Genomic DNA, 25,286 nt, shown 5'->3' with positions numbered 1-25,286 from the left:
CAGATTCCAAAATTTTAAAATTTCATAGACTTATATGTGAAAGGTAAAAATAATAAAGCTTATAAAAGAAAACAAGGGAGCATTTCTTCTTGATATTGAGATCAGCAAACATTTCTTGAATAAGACTCAAAAACTATTAACTAAAAGATTCATTTAAAGACACCATTAAGAAAAATAAAAGATAAGACACGGATTGGTAGAAGATACCCATAATATATTTACTTGACAAAGTACTAATATCCAGAATATGTAAAGACCCCTCATGATTCAATAAGACTCTCTTGTAAACACATTTTAAAAAGCTATTTAGGCTTGGGTTTGCATCTAGTTTTTTCATCCACTTGGTGAGATCTTAGACAAGTCTCTGCATGATTCCAGCCTCCTGAATTAATCCTCATATTTCTAAATTAAGAATAAAATCCATGCCTGTAGTAGTTTGGCATTGTTTATGAATTCAAAAAATAGTTACTATGTTTGTAATAGTTACTGTCAGATATATCACTTAAAAAAAAGAGATTTATTTATTTTCCCCTCTTTCTGTCTTCCTACCCTGCTGTTTTTTGCTGTGTTGTCTTCTCTTCTCTTTTTCTCTCCTCTAGGATTCACTAGGATTCAATCCTAGAGACTCCTGAAGTGGAGAGAGGTTCCCTGTCAATTGTGCCACCTCAGTTCCTGGTTTCTGCTGTACTTCACCTTGATTCTCCCCTTGTCTCTCTTTTGTTGCATCATTATCTTGCTGCGTGACTCACTTATGCAGGCACTGGCTCACCACATCGGCATGTGGCTCAAATGATAAAGCTTCCACCTACCATATGGGTAGAACTGGGTTCGACCCCTGGGGCCTCCTGGTGAAAAAGAAGAGAAAATGTGCCCACATGGTGAGCCAGGGCCTGGGCACGTGCCCACATGGTGAGTGCAAGCACCCATGTGGTGAGCACAAGTGCATGCTTGGTGATCTAGTGCCCACATGAGATATCACTTTTAATTGATTAAATTTTGATTAGGACTTTGGGTCATGTCAGTAGGATGTTGAGTCCCTGCCCACGAGAGAAAAGACATGGCAAAGGACAGAGTTGGGAGTTTTGAGCTGGAGCCCAGGAAGTGAACACACAGGAGAACACAGAGGAATACAGATGACTCTTTAGGCAAGGCAGAATCCCCAGGGATGCTGAAGCCTTAAGCTGGAGCCAGGAAGTAAGCACATAGAGGAAAGAGAAGCAAGCCCCAGGAAGGGAGGAACCCAGGAAGCCTGAACACTCCAAGCTATCTTGCTCCAATATGTGAAAATAGACTTTGGTGTGGGAAGTAACTTATGCTTTATGGCCTGGTTATCTTAAGTTCCTACCCCAAATAAATACCCCTTCTAGTATTTCAGATCAGCACCCCTTTGGCTGACTAATACACCTGTGTATAGAGTTTGGATTGTCTTGTGTGACAGATGGAATGAAGAGAGTCCGGAACACCCAAAGCTAGTATTAGCAGTGCTGCCATGTATGACTGTGTACATTGTGCACTGTACCTCTCAGGAGGCAACATTCATGTTATATCCTCGTGAATGATACCTCCTGGAATTGTGCATGGCAGCCCTTAAATGTGTGGAGGTTTTCTTGTTTCCACACTCTTTTCTCACCACCTTTCTCTCCCCCTCCCATTCTGTTGATTATTACCACTTCTGACTGCAAAACCAATAAGATTTGTTCCACAGTGCTGCAGTGGAAGAAATTATGCATCTCTTTGTTTTACTTTCTCTCCCATCCCCAATAATATAGCATTTTTTTTCTGATTATATAAAATGCATGAATCTTGTATCATAAAACAAATTCAGGAAAGTATATAGAAGAAAGTGAAAAGGCCATGATCCAGGTAAAATTGTTTTTGTGCTTCTAATGACCACCCTTCTTGCATCCCTCTGGGACCAATGTAAGTATTACTCCTCAGGTTTGTATTTGAAACATCTTGTTTCCTTTTCGCCTCACTATATACATGCATATACATGCACATACACACACAAGTTTTGTCACTTCATTTTTTCAATAATGGAATCCCACTACATATACCTCTCTGTATGCTTCTTGTCTCATTAAAAAATACATTTTGGAAATTCCTTCCAGACAGCTTTTCTAAGATATGCCTGCTATTGAACTATAGGAATGTAGCAAAATTTGGCTCCCTAGGAAATTACACTCAGGTTGTTTGTAGGTTCATTGTTTCCTTTGAAGTGATAAAATAAGGATCTTGGTGCAGTTATATTTTTTCTGGTACTTTTAATGCTATGGGATGGATTTCCAGGAGAGCAACTGATAGATTAAATGATATGTACATTATTTAATGTGAATAGGTATGGCTGGATTCTTTCCCAAAAGACTGTAACAATTCACATTTCTACTAGCAACATACTAGAATTTTATTCTCCCTGCACTCCTCTCCCACACTGGGTCCTGCCAGTATAGTGGGTAGGAAAAGAGTCTTTTGACTTAAAGAAGAAAGCCATTATGTTAAAACTTTAATTTAACTTAGGGGAAACATATATATATACACAAAGGCATGTATATTTAGTGTTGAGTTTTGCTATCCAAGAACACAATTTGTCTTTCCATTTGTTTTTGTATCTTCCAGGAGTGTTTCTTTTCCCCATATATGTTTGTACTTTTCTTATACAGTTTAGGCTGGCTATATTTTTCTATTGTAAATGATGTTTTCTTTTTCATAATATCTTTTAACTAGATATATCTTTGTGGTTATTTTGGAGGTTGCTCTTTGATAATTTCCTCTATATCTGGGATATAAGAAAGACTAGATAACACAGAAAGTAAATTAAGAGAAATAAATGCTAGATAGGGGAAAAAATCAACAGAAAAAAATTTTTGAGAGAAAATGATACATATGGAGGAGAGGCAAAGAAGGTACAACATATACTTAATAGGAGTACTCAAAAAGAAACCCAAAACAATGGAAAATAAATACTAAAAAGTATATAATACAAAGAACTTTTTTGAAAAACAAATAAATTTGTACTTATATGTAACTGGAGCATACAATGTACATGGAAAATTGACAAAAAATTTTACACATCTGAAAAGAAACTATTATATTTGTAAATACATATATTCACAAAGTCTACCCTTTAAGACTCTCAGTTGCCACCAATATTTCTCATTATCTGATGCTTGCTATCCCTTTAACTCTCATAACAGGCCTTATCAAGTGTTTCAATGCATTTAGATTTGAGGTATTTGATTATTTTTTATCATGAGACTAATGGCCTTCCTTATTACTCCCTCTCACAAGCTATCCACATGGAAAACATTCAGGCTTTACAAAATAGGGAAGATTTTTAGATAGATTGAGAGATAATGAGGTTTTTTGTTTGTCTGTTTTTTGTTTGTCATTATTATTGGATAATGAAAATTCTTGAATAATGAATTGAAGTGATGAATGCACAACTATGTGATTATACCAAATACCAATTATTGAACACTTTGGATGGATTTATGCTTTATTAATATGTATCAATATAATTTATTTTTTAAAAGAAATAGAGATGTTTTTATACTTCAGGACTTTGTCTTTAGTTACTGCATGTTGATTGTTACCAAAAAGGTTTCAGAGTTTTCTTTTCTAATTTAAAAAATGATCTATATTCTCTATTTTTATTTTATGCCAATTGTTTCATTGTTTCATGGTTTAAAAACATTCCAAAGGATGAGCCAAAGTATGGGCTCATCACCGGCAATAGATATTCCCCCAAATCAGCAGTAATTTTGAAGATCTCACACACCTCTCTGTAATTTCCTAATAGATTCACAGAGAATATTTTCTCTAAAACATTAACTGTGGCTCTTCCAGGACTTGCTAATATTTAGTATTAGCAGAAAAAATATCATCTCAGCTCTTTGATAGTTCCTCTTTCCATTCCTTTGGAATTGTCTAAGAACCTTGGATTATACATTTCGGGAAATTGTGAAAGGGCTGCTAGTCTAAAGATAGTCTTGATCCCAGAGAAGACAGGTTAAGGAGGCCTATATGACCTTTCAAGTGTTGGCTATTGCTCTGGTGGTCTTTATATTTTTTTTAAAGATTTATTTTATTTATTTCTCTCCCCTCCCCCCCCCCCATTGTCTGCTCTCTGTGTCCATTCCTTATGTGTTCCTCTGTGTCTACTTGCATTCTCAGTGGCACTGGGAATCTGTCTCTTTTTTGTTGTGTCATTTTGCTGTGTCAGCTATCCATGTGTGTGGTGCCATTCCTGGGTGGGCTGCACATTTCACATGGGGCAGCTCTTCTCGCAGGGCACACTCCTTGCTCATGGGGCTCCCCTGTGTGGGGGACACCCCTGTGTGACACGGTACTCCTTGCGTGCAGAAGCACTGCGCATGGGTCAGCTCACTGCATGGTCGGTGGATGCTCTATCAGTTGAGCCACATCCGCTTCCCTCTGGTGATCTTTAATCCCCATAGCAACAGACAAGACACTCCGATCTCATCACTATTGACGTTTTTGGCCAGATAATTCTTTGTTTTGGGAAATTTACTCTGCATTTCTGCATTGTAGGATATTTAGCAGCATTCTGGCCCTCTACCTACAAGATAGTAGTAGCACCCCCTCATCAGTTATGATAACCCAAAATGTCTCCAGACATTGTCAAACGTCCTCAGGGGCAAAGTCACCTCTGGTTGAGAACCTCTAGGATACACCACCAAGCATGTGAGCTTTGATTAAATGCTACAAGCTTGGGAGACATTTGAACAGTTCTGGGTTAACAGTCACTCCTATCTAGTGTCTGCCTCTTTGCAGCTTTCTACGTGCAGATGAGCTGGTCTTCACACTTGAAAGCAGTGAATGTTCCATCCTCCAGGCTCAGGAAACCAAATATGTTGAAGGGATTGAATGATGTTCTTTCTTTTTGAAGGGTCAGTTGCCAGATTACTACCCTTTCTATCTCACATTCAGCTTTGGAATTCAACCTCCAAACTGACAATTAGTTTGAACCCTTGCCCTCTTTTAAGGCATAAGATAGGACTGGCCTTTATAAGATTTGGGAAAAGAATGTTACTTTTTTTCCCCCATGAAGCACTAATAGGAAAAAAAAAGAAAAAAGAGTTGCCAATTAACTTCTCAACACACCAGGTTACAAAATGTCTTACGTTGATTTTCTTTGGATTAGGAATCTTGAACTCTATAAGGGGAAGTATCTTAGCATGTTGCTAGGATAATTGGAGGTCAATACTAATAGCAATGAATATTATCTGTTATTTCTTGGATGCTTAACCTGAGAGAGTAAATATGCTAAGCATTTGACAAGTATCTCCACTTTTACTTCTCATAAGGTCCCTTTGGGTTAGGTATTTTTTTTTTATTAACCCCATTTCAAAGATAAGCAGCAGAATATTAGAGTTGCAGGTGACAGAGCAGGACTCCCTCATTGCTCATAGCCTCTCCAGTGTGTTTTGTGAAATTGCACAAGGTCTTATAGTTCAGGGGTGCAAAAATGTTTATCTTGACATTATTATATAAAATATAACTAAAATTGATACTGCAATTCCTGAGTCTAAAATTTCTTTACTTCACTAAACCCTAGGATGGGGTGATCCAGAATCTGGGAACTGAGCTTCTCTATCAAATTGAAGGGTTAGCTCTGGTACCAAAGGGAATTGGTGGCTAAACTGATGTTCTCTGTTGCTTTCTTTCCCCATATATATAAGTATCATCAGTGGCCTTTAGTTTGAATTATGCAGAATTCCAGTTTTAACGGTGGAGAACCACAGGAGCTGGCTGTGGCTCTTCCACACAGACAAGTCTTTGGCTCAGCCCAAGCTACTAATTCCTCTCTGTTGTTGTCCTCATATTCCCAGACCCTAACATGGAGCACTGTGTAGCCATAAGCTTCTAGTTGGGTCCCCATGGGGAAGGAGGAGTGTCTGGGGTTCCAGAATCTAGGCTGGACGGTGACTGTCAAGTCCCACCTCTCTGCTATTCCTTGTTGTTGTTGCTGTCCTCAATAAAAAGAAATTGTGCCTCTTGAAAATATGTGCTTAGAAAACCCAGACCTGGGTTCTAGAGGACACCAGGCAGGTAGGGATGGCAGCAGCTAAAGAAGGGTCTCTCATCCCACTGAATGCTGCTAGGGGAGCCGCCATACACAGCTATAGAAAGGGCAAAGGCTGGGGAAAAACAGATCTAGGTTTGACTACCAGATCAACAACTCAGAATGACTTTGGGCAAAGCATTTTGTACCTGACTTCAATAATTTGGAAAAGAATACCAACCTTGCTATGAAGGTTAGAAACAACATTATCAAAATGCTTGTCTGAGAGATGGATTTCAAGAACTTGAAGCTAGTAATAGTATTTACCTCTAACTAAATATTTACTTTGTGTCAGGCACTGAGATAGTCCCGGCAGACATTATCTCCTTGAAGGTTCATAGTTGCCATGTGTGGGATGTTGCCAGATAAATGTAAGCAGCTAGATGAAACTAAAATCAGAGACACTGAGCACTTGAACTCTGGGCATAGATAAGTAGCAAAGACTCAGGTCTTTTGTCACTTAACTCTATTTTCTAAACAATGATGAGAATTGTCCTCCCAATAGAATCACTACTGTACATTTACATTACAGTATTTTAATGAGGTAATTAAGTTCCAGGAGTAAATGAGTGACCTTGGTCCCCTTGAAGCTTCTAGCATGTCCGAAAGACCACACACTTCACAGACAATTTCCAGCAGGACCACCCCTGAGCTTCTGTGAATACCTCTGTCATATGGGGTGGACATTTCCCTTCCTGGTCTGACTAGCTGGAGTTTGGCAGAGGTGATGTGCAACAGTGATTGAAGAAGTACTTTTTAAGCTGTAAAGTAATTAAGGAATTCATTTTGTTGAAGCCCAGGGAAGGTAAGGGACTACTTGGGGGTATTAGAGAATGTAGTTACTGTTACTCAGGTTAGAATGTAGAGCCAGAAGGAACATAAGATCTGCAGTCAAATACATCCCTTCTCACAAAATGGGATAAGGAGACCTAGAGAAAGGAAATAAGTACTGCCGTCAAGCCCAGACCTCTATGGCAGGGTCAGCAGATACTTCTACATCCTGAACCAGTGCACTCCCATATAAACTGGCCTATTTTCTCCATCCCAAGTGCTTCAGTTCAAGGACTAGGGCTGAATCTGGGGTCCAATGGGTGCATGTGTGGCCAGGAGCCAATAGATTTGAGGCAAGGAAAGGTGGGCTGTTTGGAGGTGAACAACTATAGGAAATGGAGAAGCCTGTTATGGAGGTCATAGCAGCGTGATGATGAAGGCGATGCTGGCTAATGGGAGAAACAAGATTTCCTTGGTCCCTTTCCACAGCAGCCCCTCTCCACAGTGTCCCCTTCTGCCACATGTATGAATCAGCAAACGGGAAGGATGAAGAAGGAAGGAAAAGGCTCGTGCTCAGGATCTAAGGTTTTGGTGGGAAACCTGTGTCTTTCAGTATCTTTACACAAGTGTGAGCATGCATGTATGCCTGTGTTTGGGAGCATGCATGGGATCGTGGGTGATGCGCACTAGAAATCTCTTCGTTTTCCTCCTTCCCTATTTCTCCCAGGACCTTATCTCCTGCTCTAGCTCTCTTTCAACTTGGAGAGGCAGAGCATACTGGGCAGGGCTGGGCAGGAGTAATGGAGAGGCTGGTCTCAGCTGGACCCTCCGGAGTCTCACCTGCTCTGCCTTTAAAATCAAAAGCTGCCCTCCCCTTTGCCTCATAATCTACTTCCAGCTAAATCCAGGGAGAAGGAAAGAGCAAGGTTATCTGGACACCTTGATTCGTTGATTCGTGAACCTACTGTGACTTTGAGCTGATTCCCTTGGCTCTTAAGTGTCCAGTTATCAGATGCTAGGGAGAGGATGGCTCCCCAGAACGCCTGCCAGGGAGGTGTCCTGAGCCTGCCTCTCTTCTGTCAACAGCTTTTTCTTCTTCTGATGGAGAGTATATTAGTTTCCTGTGGCTGCTGTAACCAATTACCATGAGCTTGAAGGTTTAAATAACAGAAATTTATGTTCTCACTGCTCTGTAGGCTAGATGTCCTGAATCAGTCTATCACTGGACTGAAGTCAAGGTGTCAGCAGGGACATGTCCCCTCTGGAGGCTCTAGGGAAGACTCTGTTCCTGGCATCTTCCACTTTGGGGGGCTGCTGGCATTCCTTGGCATGTGGCCACATCACTCCCATCTCCAAGGCCAGCATATTCAAATCTCAGTGTTCCATCTTCACAGCGTTTCTTCTCATGTATGTGTGTGTGTATGTATGAAATCTCCCTCTGCTTCTCTTTTATAAGGACACTTGTGAGAGCATTTAGATCCCAACCAGGTAATCCAGATAATCTCACCATCTCAAATTCCTTACCGTAATCATATCTACAAAGACCCATTTTCCAAATAAGGTAACACTTATGGAGTCCAGGGATTGGGACCTGATATCTCGGGGCCATGATTCAGCCTACCATGGGGAAATACGAAGGAAGACTATTTAGAGCCAGACAGGACAGGGTTTAAAACTCTTCTCTGTTGCATTCTGGCTTTTTGATTGTGGACCCAAAGCTCACCCCACAAGCTTCAGTTTTTTAAATTTCTAAAATGTGACCCACATAGTTGTGAGAATAAAATGGGCTTGGCTATGCAAATTGTTTAGAGCAGAGCCAAATATGAAGTAAGGATTCAAAAAGTGTCAAGAGTAATAGTCTGGCATGAAGCCGTCCCCTGCCTCTTCCCCAGGGTGGGAAACCTGATTCTCCCTGGTGTCTGCCAGGGCATTTTGGTGAGAAAGGGTGCCTGAGAGCCAAAGACTGAGCCTGTCCCCACCCATTCTTTTGTCCCTGAGTTTCCTGATATGTTCTGTTAACATAATCCCAGATCTCTCCAAGGCCCTACTGCTGCTGGCTATTGCGTAGGCTGTCACAGAGCCTCCCTGAAGAAAGGGATTTAATCTGCCTAACACAGCTTTGCTACCTATCACAGTCCACAAATAAGCATGCCATTTCTGCTTGTTCAGTGTTGACCACTAGCCCCATGCAATGCCGTGTATTCTACATGTGTGATTCCCCTCCATTCTTACAATGATCTCATATGATAGGAAATATTAATGTTACCATGAGTCCCTGGTCAAAATGCAATCTTGCCTTCTTCTAAAGGAACATGATATAACTGCATGCTTTCTTCAAGTTTCTCTAAGATCTCCCCTCAAAGGGGCGAGAGACCTTGTGATGTGCATGTCAAGTTTCCCAAGGCCTTATGTTTCATTTACATTTGGGAGAAGCCCTCATTTGAAACGTAACTGGCCAGATAATAGAAGGTTTAATTTTATATGACCTGAAATGAAGTCAGTTTGTCTAAAAGGAAAAAATAAACACTAGGTATGAGCATCTCTAAATTGTCTGTGTCAAACTTCCATACTTCGCATCGTTGTCATCAACAGTTAGTATAAGTACTGAGTTGGCAAAAAAATCTTCTGAATCCTCTCACTGAAGAAGGCATTCTCTACCTCCTTCTTTTCTCTCCCTTTGTCATAGTTTTCTACCAGGATCTGGGTCTAGTGAGTATCAGCCACTGCCTGGCTCTGAGGGAGGGGTGGGAGCCCGAGGCTGGGCCCCAGATGCAAGACTAGGAATGGGCGCCTGGGGTTGGAGCCTGGGCTTGGAGCCTGTGATCAGACAACTGGCTATCAGAAGACACAGCACAGGATTTCTGAAGACAGGGGAAAAGAGGGACCAAAAAAGGGACAGCATGCAGGGGCAAGGCTGGGTCAGAGAGAAAACCTCCCTTAGGGCTGTTTCAATGTGTCACATAGACCTAAGGGTCGGTCTGCAGACAGGGTCACTTCTCAGCCTAGGGCTCAAGGTGGAGTGCTGATTCACAGAACATTAAATGCACCCCCCCCCCCAATCTATAAAATGTCATTGGATGCCAGCTCAGTGGTACTTGGGTCTGGGGCTATAAGCACCGAGTGGCTAGGTCTGTTCTTCCCCCCATCACCTTTCAGTACCTGAAACAGGGTTTTCCAGGAAGGTGCCACTACACAGTATATCACCTCATCCATTGTGGTCACAAAATAGCTTCCTGGCGAAGGAAAGAAGGGATGGAGAGGCCAGAGACAGCCTGCATTCTAGTTCCAGTTTTGTCCTTGGCTAGACTGGGGAAAGAGCAATACTTTTTCAGTCTATTTTCCCACCTGTAAAAATCCAGACTCTAGTAATAGGATTATGTTCATCCTGATTGGGCTGGGCCACACCTTAACTGAAGTAACCTCAACAAAGCCCCTCCTTACAGTGGGTTCTCACCCAAAGGAATGGATTCAGTTTAAGAACATGCTTTTCTGGGATACATACAGCTCCAAACCACCATAGCCCCAGCTAATTCTAGGATGGGGAAGGAATTTTAGATCAGATATATGTTGTGGGAAACTGGCTTACCTGTTTGTTATTGTAAACGTTACACTTGTTAAATGTAGCAGTTGTTAGATGTTGCAGTTCTAGTAACAAAAACTGCTTGGGAGTTTCCCAATAAATGTGATGGGAAAACTAGGGTTGAGGCTCTCAGTTCCAGAAGCTGTGGGTCGCCTGGTCCCAGGTTTGTCTCCCCTCTTGTGTCTCTACCTTTATTTCTGCATTACCTTCCCTTCGAGCCAACCTATCATGAGCTGAATGCAGCAACGTGGGGCATGAAGGAAAGAAGGCTCGCAGCAGCTGGTGCCAGACCAGGGACACGAAGAAGGATTGCCTCGAGCAAAACTAAAGTTGGTGTAAAAGTGCAGAGCCCTGAGTGGTTTGGAAAGCCTTCGAAGTCCTCAAGGGTTTCTTGTATTTCTCCAGGAGAAGGAGAGCAGAATCGACACCTTCCCCACCAGTGGCAGCGGCTGTGGGACTGTGGGGACAAATCTTCCCAGATCAGAGGCTGCGGTGAGGTGCGGGGCCGCCCTGCATGCATGCCACAGCTAGGGAGCGTTTCTGAGTGGGGACGCTATGAAAAGGACTTCCAGAGCTGTTTTGGGAAATGAAAGAATATCCTGTGTAGGTACCAGCTTGTCAGGTAAAACCATACCATGAATGCCAGACATGACAAAAGTTCCTGTGGGATGCAGAACCTCCAGTCATGCGGATGGAGAGACTGACGCTGGAAACTGCACGGCGGGGTCTCATTCCGAAGACATCAAAGTATCTTAACTACAGAACTTGTTCAAGCATGGCATCATAAAGCAAGCATGACTTGGGGACAGAAAGAGAGTAAGAAAGAAATTGAGAGGAAGAGAACTGGAAAAGAAATGTTGAAGCAATGAAGAAATTCTAGATTAGTAAATTTAAAACTGCTTTGTGTTTGTATGGTTGTTCAATGTTAGTGAGAAAGGGTGTTTGTTCAGTGTTAGTGTGTGTGAAAAAAGAGAAGGGTAGGTGCCCCAAGAGGGTGGGAGCCCAGGGTCCTAAAAGGCCCAGAAAGGTGTTTGTGCAATGTTAGTGTGTGGGGGGGGAAAAAGTCAAGTGCCCCAAGAGGGGGGAACCCAGAAAGAAAAAGAAAGAAAAAAAGAGAAGGGCAGGTGCCCCAAGGATGGTGGGTGCCCAGAAAGGTGTTTGTTCAATGTCAGTGTGTGTTGTAATTTTTCAATGTGTATTGTAATGGTTTTTGTGATATTTTGCTGGCTAGTGATATAATGTGATCTAAAAGAGCTCTATTCAATTGGCCAAAAAATTAAATAAGCATTTATATGATTTGTTTCTTAATAGAATTCTTGCTTAAAATTGCTTCATAAGATAAAAGGAAACATGTAAAAGTTAAGCGAATATTGAAAGGGGTAAACGGTTTGTGGGAATGCTAACTGAAATTTAAGGTGTATTTTGTCCTAAAATAAAATGGTTAATATGGAGATATGCGGGACAGAACTAGTATACATATAGCAAGTTGTAAAAGTATTGAGGCAGCATTCAGTGAGATGTGTTTTGTAAAAGTAAAACGAACCTGAATGAATACAAAAAGTGCAAAAACTGTGAAAAGGTCAGCAATGGGCTTTTGCAGTTTTTCCTCAAGGCTTTCTGCCCTGGCCTGATTTCAACGAATCTGGCTGCGTAGAAGAAAGCTGTGGCAATGACCCTACTAAGAAACATCAGAAGAAACCTGTGGATATCAAGAGCCTGAAAAAGGCAAACAATTGGGACAAGCTGTAAGGTCCCTGCTACTGATAGAATATTAAGTACTGTTTGGTTGGGTAAGAGTTTGTATTAATTTAGCCTGTAAATTGGATGTGGCCAACATTAATATCGAGTACTGGTTTATATAGCCTTGCCAGTTGGAAATTTTAAGCCCATGAGAAATGAAAGTCAGTTCTGCTTGTTGGAAGTCTTATTGTTTGTTAAAGCTTTATTAATCAGTAAAACGTCATTTGCATAGACTTTGTAAAAGCAAAAAGGGGGAAATGTTGTGGGGAAACTGGCTTACTTGTTTGCTATTGTCAATGTTACATCTGTTAAATGTAGCAGTTGTTAGATATTGCAATTGTTCCCTGTTATTGTAAATGATGTTGCAGTTCTAGTAGCAAACAGCTGCTTGGTATTTTCCCAATAAATGCGATGGGAAAACTAGGGTTGAGTTTCTCAGTTCCAGAAGCTGTGAGTCCCCTGGTCCCAGGTTTGTCTCCCCTCTTGTGTCTCTACCTTTATTTCTGCATTGCCTTCCCTTCGAGACAACCTATTGTGAGCTGAATGCAGCAAATGTAGTCTTGTTTGTGTGGGTCAGGGAATTCTTGGAAACTTAAGAAAGCTCAACATGTACATGTACCAACTTTCAGACTGTATCAGGGAATTGATAGACCAACAAAGCTCAATGCTTGAGCCAGTTTAAAAGTCCCATGACCTGAGCTAACCATGTCCTGAGGATGGGCTCTCTCTTCTCTTTGTAGGTTTACCTTCAGTGATACAGGAACTCCCTATGTCACAATATCTTGCTTTCTCTGCCTTTCTAAAAGCCTTGGTCCTAATTCTGGCATTGGCTGCCAGTCAAGAGCTTCCTGTCTCTTTGAGGGATGCCTCCCTCTGTTTGAGGCTGTGATGATGTAATATTTTGGCTGGCCTTCTCTAGGCTGAAAAAGTTCCAGCTCCACCGTGGGGATGGGGTGTCACATAAGCCTACCCTCCAGTCCTCTTCCATCTGGCTTCCTCCTCTTCACTTGGTATGAGCATGGCTGCCCACTAGAGTTTGAGCTCCATTTCTGTACCTTAAAGTTGTCTTGGGGAGGAGGCAGCTAAGCCAAGGATTGAGTGTGCCATCCTTGTATCTAGATATAGTCAGGTAACTAGTTCTTACCAGTGGATTGTGATGTATCATTCCTGGGCCAGGGTTGAGGAGGTCGGGGTGCCCCTGCCAGGTTCTCTGCCCCTTTCTACCGGTTCAAGGCAAATGATGTGGAGTCCCTTGGGGACTGCAGAGCCACGAGGTGGAAGCATCCTGTGTCCAGGTATCAAACAGCAAGAAAAGCTGCCCACTTTGGACTATTACAGTGAAAAGGAAATTAAAACTTCTATTGTATTTGATCTGTTATAAATTTTGGGACCTACTTATTACTACAGCCCAGGAAATGGAAAACTTTCTTTTAAAGGGGCAGATAGCAAACACTTGAGCTTTGCCATTGGTCTCCATCTCAGCGACTCCACTCCGCTGCTGTAGCATGAAAACAGTCAGAGATTTTATGTAAACGATAAAGTGCGGGTGTGTTTCCATAAAATTTTATGCATAAAAACAGGCAGTGGGCAGATTTAGCCTGCCAGCCGCAATTTGCTAACCATTGCTATATCCACTGTGACTCTCAATAATTTAAGTAATTAGCATTCATTAAAAAATATGATAGAGGGTCGAGCCTGAGGAGTCTGGGTCCTGGAAATATCTGATGTATATTTTAATCCCAAAACAGGCCATTAAAAGGCTTTACCTGGCAGTACTCATGAGGGAAAGCTGCCCTCCCCCCTCAGCCTTGGGCCCAGTCAGTGCCCTTTAGCTTCTGGGGAGAGCTGTAGTCAAGGACTCAGGGCCCCCTGACTGGACTGCCCTTACCCACATCTGCAGTCCTAACCCAGGACTCACCCTGAGGCCTCCACTCTCACTCATTATACTCTTTCCACCCTAGTTTCTATCCCCTTCCTACCCTCCCCCCCCACCTCCAGTCCTTGGATCCATAAAACTTTTGGAGCATTTTGTTTCCAGCTCCCCCAGCTGTGTGCTGATCCATCTAACCCTTGCCTGGTGGTGCCATTCCATTGCAGGTGGAACATGGAGGAGCTGGTGATTTTTCTCCAGATTAGCTCCTGGCTTATACCATGCAATAAGTGAGTGAAGTCTTAACTGTTACTTCTATCTTGGTTTTGATTGTCTTCATCAGCTGCCTTCAACTCCTGGCAGGTCAGCTCAGCTCAGCTCAGCACAATTTTTGAGAGGCCAACAGCAGATCTATCCTAATGGGACCAGAGATTTGAACAAATGTGACTTAAAAGGCACTTTTGGGCTTTGTCCTTTACCTTTCTGTGGTCTTATTTTTGTGTGTACCTCCATAAAGGTGATTAGACATACCCGGTCTGTGGTGAGGATAAGGTAGCCACTGACTTGAAATTCAGTGCAAGAGTTTAGCGTGTTTGTCTGAAATAGAACTGCAGCCAGGTCTTAATTCCTGACCCAGTCACAAAGAACTCCAATAATAACTGCCTTCTCTTTTTAAGCATGGTTATATACCAGGCACTGTGCTGTTAATTTAAACATATTTATTTTTTTGCCTACTTTGATAGATGTCCATGTCTTAATCCCTGAGTATGTTATCTTACATGGCAAAAGGAACTTGGCAAATGTGATTAAGTTAAGGATCTTGAGATGGGAAAGTTATCTTGATTTATGCTGGGGGGCCCAGTGTAAGGACAGGGTTCTTATAAGATGAAGACAGGAAGGGTAAAGTCAGAGAAGGAGATGTGATAATGGAATCAGACATTGGAGCTAAGGAATGCAGGTGGACTCTAGGAGCTGGAAAAGGCAAGGAAATAAATTCTCCCCTAGGGCCTCCAAAAGGAATGCAGCCAACCCATTTTAGTCTTCTGACCTTCAGAAGTATATGATATTAACTTCATGCTGTTTTCAACCACCAGGGTGTGCAATTTATTACAGCAGCTATGGGAAACCAATACACCCATGGCAATGGTTTTGTTGGGCAATTTCCTCTGCCCAAGATGCCCGGTAGAGTGCTTTTCACCTCTTAGGCCCTGGAAAGCACTTGCGAGCAGATTATCCTGGTTTTGCATCTGATAAAACCTACTGCAGCCTTGTGTTCAAGGTTACACAGAGAGCAAGGCCCCTTGAACACAGGGCCATCTGACTTCAAATCTTTTGCTCTTCACCGCTATACTCTGAAACACTGCATGCTCTTTCATTTGTGGATTTTTATTAAATGGCCTTTCCCTATGGATGAAACTTACATCTCTTTTGCTGTGGGTGAGGTTGAACGGCTTTGCACAAGGGATGTAGATATTTATTTCCACAGGCTTCTGGCTCCGCTATACAGACATCTGGGCCCCAGATGACTTCTGCCCTCAGGCAGCAGGGATCCTGTCCTGGTATGCAAATGTAAGTTTTATTGGATCTTTTTTTTTTCATAATAGAAATGCTGTATGTTTGCAGAATAATCATGCTTAAGATATAGTATTCCCATATACCACCCTATTATGAACACCTTGCTTTCCATCAATGGATGAAAACACATTTTTATAATTGTACTATCAACTCTAGTCCATGGCTTAAGGTTCACTGTTTGTGTTGTGCAGTTCCATGGATTTTTAAAAAATTTCATTCCAGTACCATTTAGACAACCTAAAAATTTCCCCCTTTGAACACATTCTGCATTTCTACAGAAAGGATGTCTGGAGAATTTGGTTTTGTCTCTAGATCTTATAAAAAGAAAGAAAACAAAGTAGAGTTACTATGGCTAAGAGATTTAAATGGAGTCAGGGGTCATTCTGGAGGTTGCTCTTACTCAGATCTCAGCCAGATATCATAAACTGCCCAAGGACGCAAAGCCTCAAGCAGCAGTGTTCCTCAACATCTGAACAACACAGACAAATCACAAGAAAAAGAGCTCAGGAAACTATTAATCTGAAGGACATTTGGAATATCCAAAATACCCACCAACTACTAACAACTTATCTAACCTTTTCTCTTGAAAGCCCTTGCCTGGAAATGCCAAGAGGGGACCTAACTTTAGTTGTGACCTAAATCTGTGCTCCCCGAATTGCGATTGTAAGGCCCCAAATAAATGTCTTTGTTGTTCTTGCAGCTTAGTTTATTATTTCTTGGTTGATGATTTGTTGCAGCATATTTTTCCCCCAGCGACCACTCCTGGAGTCTCAATGGAAGAGGAACAGTACTGGCTGTGTTCTTGCATGATTAGAATCATTACGATGTTGCCTTTATTCTTTTTTTATACAACTTTTTTTTTTTTTAACATGGTAACTAGAAATTTCCCACTGTACCACTTTCAAGTGTGCGATTCAGGGGCGCTCATGACATCTGTGAGGCCCTACCTGGCTGGGTATAAAATCCTAGGGTCCCAGAGCCCAGGGTCTAGAATCCTCTCCTGTTAAACTTTGCTTGAAGAAGTCTGATCCCAGTCTGCTACTCTGAGGCTCAATACAAACAGCGAAATGATTTTTATTATCTAAGTCTAGTGGCTACTTTTGGATATTTCTTGGTGTGGATTCAGTGTGGGTTCTGAACCAGATGACTGGGTTCAAAACCTGAATCAATGTAGACACTGAGTAAGAAATGGAAGAGATTGCCTTGCCACTGTACATACAGGGAGACACCTATTACAGCAATGAAAGGCAAAACATAAAAAAAAATTTTTATGATATTTTTCATTTTTTAATACCCCAATTTATTTTTTACTTTGTTAGTTTTTCTAAATTATGTATTCTACTTCTAATCTTTAAACCTATCATTACTATTTCATTTTCCTATTATTTGAACTTGGCAATTTATTAGACTTCATTTCTGAAGAAGTTTTGGATCACAGAGGGGTTCAGCTATGGCAGGGGAGGAGCACTAATGTGGGGTATCATTGATAGGGGATGCATGGGTGGGAGGGATTTCTCCAAGGCATGCATATAGGTTATAGAGATATGTTCATATGCTCATTGGGTATTGACATAGCAGGTAGAGTTTCATACAACAACTGAGGAAGTGCTGAGATCTCATTCTGGGAAACTCTGTCACACTACCCAAAGTAGGAGCTACAATCCCCCAAGTACAATGGCAAAAACAATGGGCCCTTGATACTGATGACTACGCTTATGAGCCTGTGTGCTTAAAATTTCAACTAGGCCTAGAAGCTCCAGAGTGCCTAAGAGTTACCTCCTGAGGGTCTACATGTTGCTCAAATGTGGCCACTCTCTAAGCCAAACTCAGCATGTTAATGCATTACCTTCCCCCCAATGCCTCCCAGGGATGAGCCTCCCTGGCACTGAGGGATTACTACCAAGCGCCAGCTGGTGATGCAACTAGAAAATGACCTTGAATAAAAAGGGTAAAATGGTAAAGACAAGTGAGTGTTTATGGCTAAGAGACTTCAAAATTAGTCAGAGGTCATCAAAGGGGTTGCACTTACATACATCTCAGCAGGATCTCAGAGACAGCCAAAGTAGCTACAACCCAGGTAGTGGTGCTACTGAGGGCTGTGGAGACACCCAGGTCCTATGATCATGACAGATGGCTCTGGAGTTCAGTGCCTTGTCAGTGGGCCCTACTTTGGAATTTGTGCTCCTGAGTGTGATGGAGTTGGACTTAGATGTGACCTCTTTATGCATGCCTCATCTGTCACTTTTACTGATCCTTTAGCACTGGGGTTGGTGTATGCTCAGGATACTTGAATCTCTGGAATGTCTATGTGCCAGCTGGACCCTGAGCCTCAGCAGAGTTGCAACACCTACTCTCTGGTTCATTGGACTTACCCAGGTCAGCTAACAGGGAGGTGAGGATGATCAATCATCACACCAGGGAACCAAGAGAGTCTACAGCTGCAAGCAGGAGAATTCCATCCATCAGCCATGTGGGATCTAAGCCCCCTCTCAATTTAGAGTTGGAATGGACATCACCATCCCAGGGTCCTCAGGATGGAGGACTAAAATATGGATTAAAGTGGACTTACTGGTAAAAATACAAAAACAAAAACAAAAAACAAACCTGAATCCATTCCTTACTAATGGTGTGGCTTTGGGCAATTTACTTCACATCTCTGTGCTTCTGTTTCCTCATCTATAAAATGGGGATAGTAATAGCATAGAGGTCATTGGGTGATACATGTAAAGTCCTCAGGACATATGTGCTTAGTAACCAATAGGTATTCTTATTACCATTGACAAAAGCAAACTCACAAGAATGATTTATAAGAACATCCAAAAAGTTATCACAGTAGCAAGGGAACCAGTCAAGGAGAAAACTGGGTTTCTTTTAGCCTTGTTAGTAGTGAGTTTCTGTGGGAAGAAGGAGGACTACTGGATAAAGTTGTTTAGGGCAGGAATGGCTGGTTTTATAGCCCAGCAGAGCTGAGTTTTCTTCCTCAGGTACTTGGGGATGGGACATGGATCGTAAAGACCTAGAGTTGGTGCATAGAAATGTTGGGTGTGGGTGATAATCAGAAATACACAACCACACATTTCCACGTTTTTTCATTTGAGACATTTTTCTTACTAATTCATATTTCATGTCAGTTCTTCCCAGTGTGCCCCTGCTTTTAAAAAATAACAGCTTTATTGAGAGATAATTCACATACAATACCTACAATTCAATGGTTTCTAGTATATTGACAGAGTTGTACAACCATCACCATAACTAAATTTAGAACATTTTCATCACCTCAAAATGAAACTAATAACTATTAACAGTTACTCACCATTCCTGTCCCCGAAACTCCCAAAGCTCTGGGCAACCACTGATCTACTTTTTATTTCTATGGATTTGCTTATTCTGGACCTTTCATATAAATGGAATCATAAAATATTTGGCCTTTTGTGCCTGGCATCTTTCACTCAGCATAATGTTTTCAAGATTCATCCATGTTGAAGCATGTATCAGTACTTCATTTTTATGGTCAAAAAATTATTCCATTGTATGGATATACCACATTTCATTTATTCATTCATCACCAGATGGCATTTATGTTTAAGTTTTTATCTGGGCATGTGTTTTCATCTTTCATGGGTGGAATCATAGGAGTGGAATTTCTGTGTCATATATTCACTCTATGTTTAGCTTTTTTCCCCTCTATTCACAAAGAAAAAGCTCCAATCCATCTTTTAATTTTTTGGGAAAAATTCCTGACATTACAGAACAGAACTGAAATGTATTAATATTCTAGCCTTACATTTCTATGACAAAGAGAAAAAAAAATTCATGAGCCAATCCCCCCCCCCCCAAACCCACCAACATACAAAATAAAAAACAGGGAGAAGCTTGTAAAACTAAATATGAATCTCAGCATTGACAGTTGAACCAAAAAAAAAAGGAATTAAAAACACTTTAATTAAAAAATTACGAGTCGATGATAAACTGGTGTAGACACTGAAAATTTACGAACTATACATAGATGGATCATGGGTGGTGGTGAACAGCAGAAGGGGATTATGGATGAATCTGCCCTCTTCTAGGTGCTTCCCATGCCTGTTCTGGAGGAAAGCCTGACATTGACTAGATACTGAGCCAGACTAATGCTGGAGCAGATCCAATGATGTTAACCTGCCTATCAGTAGATCCTTCCACTAGGTTCGCAATTTTGATCTGCACCCCAGACTTCTGAGGGATCTTATTGATTTTGGCACCTTGATGCCTGATTATGCAGCCAATCAAATCACTTGGAATGGTGAGTTCATGTGTAGTCTGAGCAGATGCATTCAAACCTGCACTGAACCTGGTGTTGCCATGTGTCATAGGAAAACGAGACCGTTGCATCGCCAACTGGTGCAGCTTGGTCAAATTTGGCTGTGGAATGGCATGCTGTCCTTGAATGGTATAAGCCCCTAGAGGTAGTCCCTCCAGGTCAGGGTTGAGGCACATGGGCGGGTTGGTGTGGGAAAGCTCGCACTGTCGCTGCCTGTTCTGTACCTGTCCTGATCACCTGCAAAGATGACTGGAGAACTGCACAGCTTGGGCCAGTATGGGATGGTCGTGCCCTTGTGGGGGGTGGGAGTGGGACTCCAGCATGACCACGCAGATCTGTTTAACACTCATTGATGGATTGCAGAATGCCAGCGATATTAATGGCCTGCTCATTTGACTTGGGGAGTCCCTGTACTCTTTCCTATTTCCTTGATCTTGCAACCACCTTTCCCAGTAAGAGAGCCACATTGACTAGCAGGGACTACTCGCCTCAGGGTGACTGGACGTCTACTGGCAGCTGTGCTATTATTATTGAGCTGCTAATATCCACTTCCAGTTTGTCAATAATCATAGCAAAGACTTTAAAGATGGCATTAGTCGGTTCAGCCAAAGTGAATTCTCTCAGGACAATTCTCTCCTGATATGTTGACCCATGCACCGTTTTCCTCGCGCATCTTCTTAGCTGATTCTCCTTTCTTTCTGAAGGTACTGCCAACTTCCTTTCCATGCATGTAGCTGGGTGGTGAGAGTGACATTTGATCCATCTTCCATCACACTGGTGCCCATGTTGAGCAGTGCTCTGGGGTGCTGGACTTTGAAGGGCCAACTTTTTGGTCACTGCAGGCTCGAGCTGACTGTGGGGAAAAGGGGAGGGGATGGGAGGGGTAATGGTTGGAGACCAGGGCTGGAACAGTGGGGGCCCCTCAGTCTGGCAGAGGAGGAAGGGGGGATGGAGGAGGAGGAGGAGGAGAAAGAGGGAAAGAGACCCCAAGGTGGGTGGAGGGCTGCGGAGGGTGGGTGGGAGAGAGCTTCTGCCTCTGCTGGTCTGTGAGGTTTAGCATTTTGAGGAGCTACCCTACTGTTTTCCAAAGTGACTGCACCATTTTACATTCCAGCCAGCAGTGTAGAGAGTTCTAGTTTCTCCACACCCTCACCAACATTTATTGTTATCTGACTTTTTGACTACAGCCATCTAATGAGTGTGAAACGGTATAACATTGTGATTTTGATTTGCCCCTTTGCCCTTTTTAATTTGGAAGTTAAATCCTTTCTTTTTGGAAACCTATCTTGAATCTTCTCTTTAGCTACTTGTTTTGCTCCATTATTTCCTTCTTTGGGAGAATGTTGACTTTCCTTGGCCTGATGTCTTGTTTTAATACTTTTTTTCCTGAATCCTTTCCCTTCCTAATTCTCACTTCATTTTGCTAGCTTTTCTTATTATTGTTCCCACTTCTCTCACTGTGTTTTCCCATTTCTGTCTTCCCTAGCATTCCTTCTAATTTTGTCTTTTTTTTTTGTTTGTTTTCTATATCCTTTTTCTGATTCCATTCAAATTGTTTTCTTTTGTGGTCTCACCATCTCTTCCTTGAGCTTTTTCTTTCTTTCTTTTTTTTTAAGATTTATTTTTATTTAATTCCCCTCCCCTCCCCCGGTTGTCTGTTTTCTGTGTCTTTTTGCTGCGTCTTGTTTCTTTGTCCGCTTCTGTTGTCGTCAGCGGCATGGGAAGTGTGGGCAGCGCCATTCCTGGGCAGGCTGCACTTTCTTTCGCGCTGGGCGGCTCTCCTTATGGGGCGCACTCCTTGCGCGTGGGGCTCCCCTACGCGGGGGACACCCCTGCGTGGCATGGCACTCCTTGCGCGCATCAGCACTGTGCATGGGCCAGCTCCACATGGGTCAAGGAGGCCCGGGGTTTGAACCACGGACCTCCCATGTGGTAGATGGACGCCCTAACCACTGGGCCAAAGTCCGTTTCCCAGCTTTTTCTTATTCTTTCTTTTTTCTCTTTTTAATTAAAATGTTCTTTAAGGTTTTACAAATTTTGGCATCATTTTTAGCCATATTCACTTACAATCTCATGTCTTTTTTTTTTTTTCTGAATAATTCCTTAGCAACCACTCATTTTTCCTTTTCTTCCTTGATTATTTGTCACTTTCTCTTTTCCTAAAAACAGTTTTTGTGCTGGTTCTTTTTTATACTCTTATTTTTTTGAAAATGATAAACTTTTCTTGTAAGAGGCTCCTTTTGAGGATAGTTTAGGGTTGTGTTAGCAGGAATTTTCCTTTATTACAGGATTTTAGGTGAGTGAATTTCCTATTTAAAAAACGTAGAATCTGAATCTACAAAAGAATGTATATAGCACATATAGAAATTGTAGTGAGCAATAATTAAACAAAGCTCTATGTAACCACCACGCAAGACTCAGAATTTTACCAGTGCCATTGTAGCATCTGCGTGTCCCTCCATGATTGTATTTCCTTGTATTCCCCCAGGGGACAAACACTAAATTTTGCCTTGTTTATTCCCTTGCAGTTCCTATGGTTTAGAGTTGGTTTTGAATTGACCAATTAAATTGAGTGAGGGAGGGCATTCTCTGTGCTGACTGTGAACAGGCATGGGGAACTTGGTGTGAGAGAAGTTTTAAACCTGGCTGGTTATTATGGCAATACGGCTCTATAATTTTACTAAAGAGTCATTGACTTGTACACCAACAAGTGAATTTTATGATATGTAAATTATACCTCAATGAAACTCTTTTAAAAATAACCAGTAAGAGATAAGGGATGAGGAAATGAAAAAAATGAAACAAGTTTTATAATACATTGGTAATTATGTTACCGAGCAAGGGCTTCGTGCCTCTTGTGCACAGAAGTCAATATTATGACATCAGGATTTTGAGAAAAGAAAGGGCTTTTACTGTGCAGTTGACGAGCAAGGAGACAGGAACAAAGGTTAAATTTGTCTCCCTGATCTAAGAACCAAGGTAGATTTATAGGATGGAAACAGGGTTTGGGTTGGCATAATCTGATTGGCTGTTTGTAGAGATATGCCAGGAGGAGTAAGGGAGTCTCAAAGCACAAGTGCTGAGCCTAAGCATACCGGGTATATGCAGAAGCTCTACATGGGAAGCCATATATCACATGGCCAGAAAATGGCATCCTTAGTGTGATGAGTGGGAAGAGATTTAACAGAACAGATGTCATTAGGTTACTTTTGGTCACAGCTAGTAGGGAGTGCATAAGCGTGGTCTCGGGCAATCCCTGAGAACCTGTTGGAGCAGTTGGGGCTGGGGTGGGTTGACCATAAGGGGCTCAGGTTACAGAAAAGCCATAGGGAGGCCAAAAAAGTATCCAGTTATAGCAATGAGTATGGGTTAATGAGTCTTGTTGTAACAGTTTCAGTTATTGAAGTTGGACGATGAGTAATAGGATCCATTAAACTATCCTTTTGTGCATGTTTGAAATGTTTTATAATAAAAGACTTAAAAATAATAATAATTTTTAAAAAGTTAAAGCACCAAGGCCAGATATTTTCACAGGAGAATTCTATCAAGCCTTCACAGACCAGAGAAGCCCAAAGGTTTATAAATTGTTCCAGATTATTGAAAACAAAGGAAAACTTCCTAATTCTTTTTCTGAGGCAAATATAACATTGATAACTAAACCTGTGAAAACCTACAAATCAATATCAGTTATATCAATGCGGAAACCCCAAATAAAATACTAGCAAACAGAAACTGGCACCATATTAAGAAAATAATGCCTTGACTAAGTGGGTTGATTCCAGGAATGTAATAGTGGGTCAATATTAAGAAATATATTAATAAGAAACTCCATATTAATAGATAAAGTATCCAACAAAAAGTCAATGTGTATTCCTGATAAAATACTCAAGACAATAAAAATTGATACCTTCTTAACATGATTATATATAGACAGCATATAATATGCATTATATATAACAAATAATATATCATATATGCATGTGGTGGTTGGGAACTGCATGCACTCCAGAAAATCATGTTTTTTTTTTTTTTTAAAAGATTTATTTTATTTATCTCTCTCCCCTTCCCCCCACCCCAGTTGTCTGTTCTCTGTGTCCATTTATTGTGTGTTCTTGTCTGCTTCTGTTGTTGTCAGTGGCACGGGAATCTGTGTTTCTTTTTGTTGTGTCATCTTGCTGCGTCAGCTCTCTGTGTGGGCGGCACCATTCTTGGGCAGGCTGCACTTTCTTTCATGCTAGGCGGCTCTCCTTACGGGGCGCACTCCTTGCGCGGGGGGCTCCCCTATGCGGGGGACACCCCTGCATGGCAGGACACTCCTTGCACGCATCAGCACTGCACGTGGGCCAGCTCCACAAAGGTCAAGGAAGCCCGGGGTTTGAACTGCGGACCTCCCATGTGGTAGACGGATGGATGCCCTATCTACTGGGCCAAGTCCGCTTCCCTGGAAAATCATGTTCTTAAAGCTAATCAGTTGGTATGCCAGAAAGTTAGAGAGTGCTCACCAAATTATGGGGCCATGTTGAAAGGACTGAGGAATTAACTTGAAAGTGACCCCAATGGCCAAATCTGGGATAATTTTTAGGAACAAAATTAATATAGGTGGTAATGTGTTCAAACTCATAAAATGAAATCAACATCTATGAGTCCATTTTGATATAAATAGTCAAATATGTAGAGAGAGAGAAAAGAGAAAGAGAAAGAGAAAACAGCTCCTTCTTATAGAAGTATTCCAAATGCTAAACATAGAAGAAATGATAGAAATAGAAATAGAAAATTGCTGTTTGGCTAAATATCATAGTAATAATTATGGCAGGCAAGAATCATCAATGGGAAAGATAGGGATTTTACAGCAGAGAAATCTGGCAGATACCACCCTTACCAAGTCCACAAAATTAAAATTACCTGCAGTGATACACATCAACATGATGTACCTCCTGATATGATTTACTTGAGGTCAGAACATCATTTCTGTGGTATTCTTGCCCAAAACCCATAATCTGAATTTATGAATGAGAAAACTGTAGATAAATTCAAATTGAGGGGCATTCTTTAAAATTACTGGCCAATACTCTTTAAAAAAAGTGTCAAGGTCATTTGAAAGGCAAAGACTATAGACTTCCCAGGTTGGAGGAGCCAAGGGAGTCATGACAACTAAATGCTTTGTGGTATCCTGGATTTTATCATATCTAGAACTGAAAAAAGGATATTAGTGGGTAATTGGCTAAATTTGAATCAAATCTGTAGATGAGTTCAGAGTATTGTATCGGTGTTAATTTTGTGGCTTTGAAAATTGCATTATGGCTATGTTGAGATGCTAATATTTTGGGGAAGCTGGGTAAAGGGTATATGGGCATTCTGAATTACTTCT

General features: G+C 41.6%; 1 pseudogene; it reads right to left on the bottom strand.

Moving 5' to 3' along the window:
* Window positions 1-19,684: 19,684 nt before the first annotated feature.
* LOC101416739 (poly(rC)-binding protein 2-like) lies at window positions 19,685-20,703 on the bottom strand (annotated as a pseudogene).
* Window positions 20,704-25,286: the final 4,583 nt, after the last annotated feature.

The sequence above is a fragment of the Dasypus novemcinctus genome, chromosome 18 (assembly GCF_030445035.2).
Source record: "Dasypus novemcinctus isolate mDasNov1 chromosome 18, mDasNov1.1.hap2, whole genome shotgun sequence".
In the NCBI taxonomy this organism is placed as follows: Eukaryota; Metazoa; Chordata; class Mammalia; order Cingulata; family Dasypodidae; genus Dasypus; species Dasypus novemcinctus.
The sequence above is the reverse complement of the archived record's forward strand: the minus strand, read 5'-3'. Positions and strand labels throughout refer to the sequence as shown.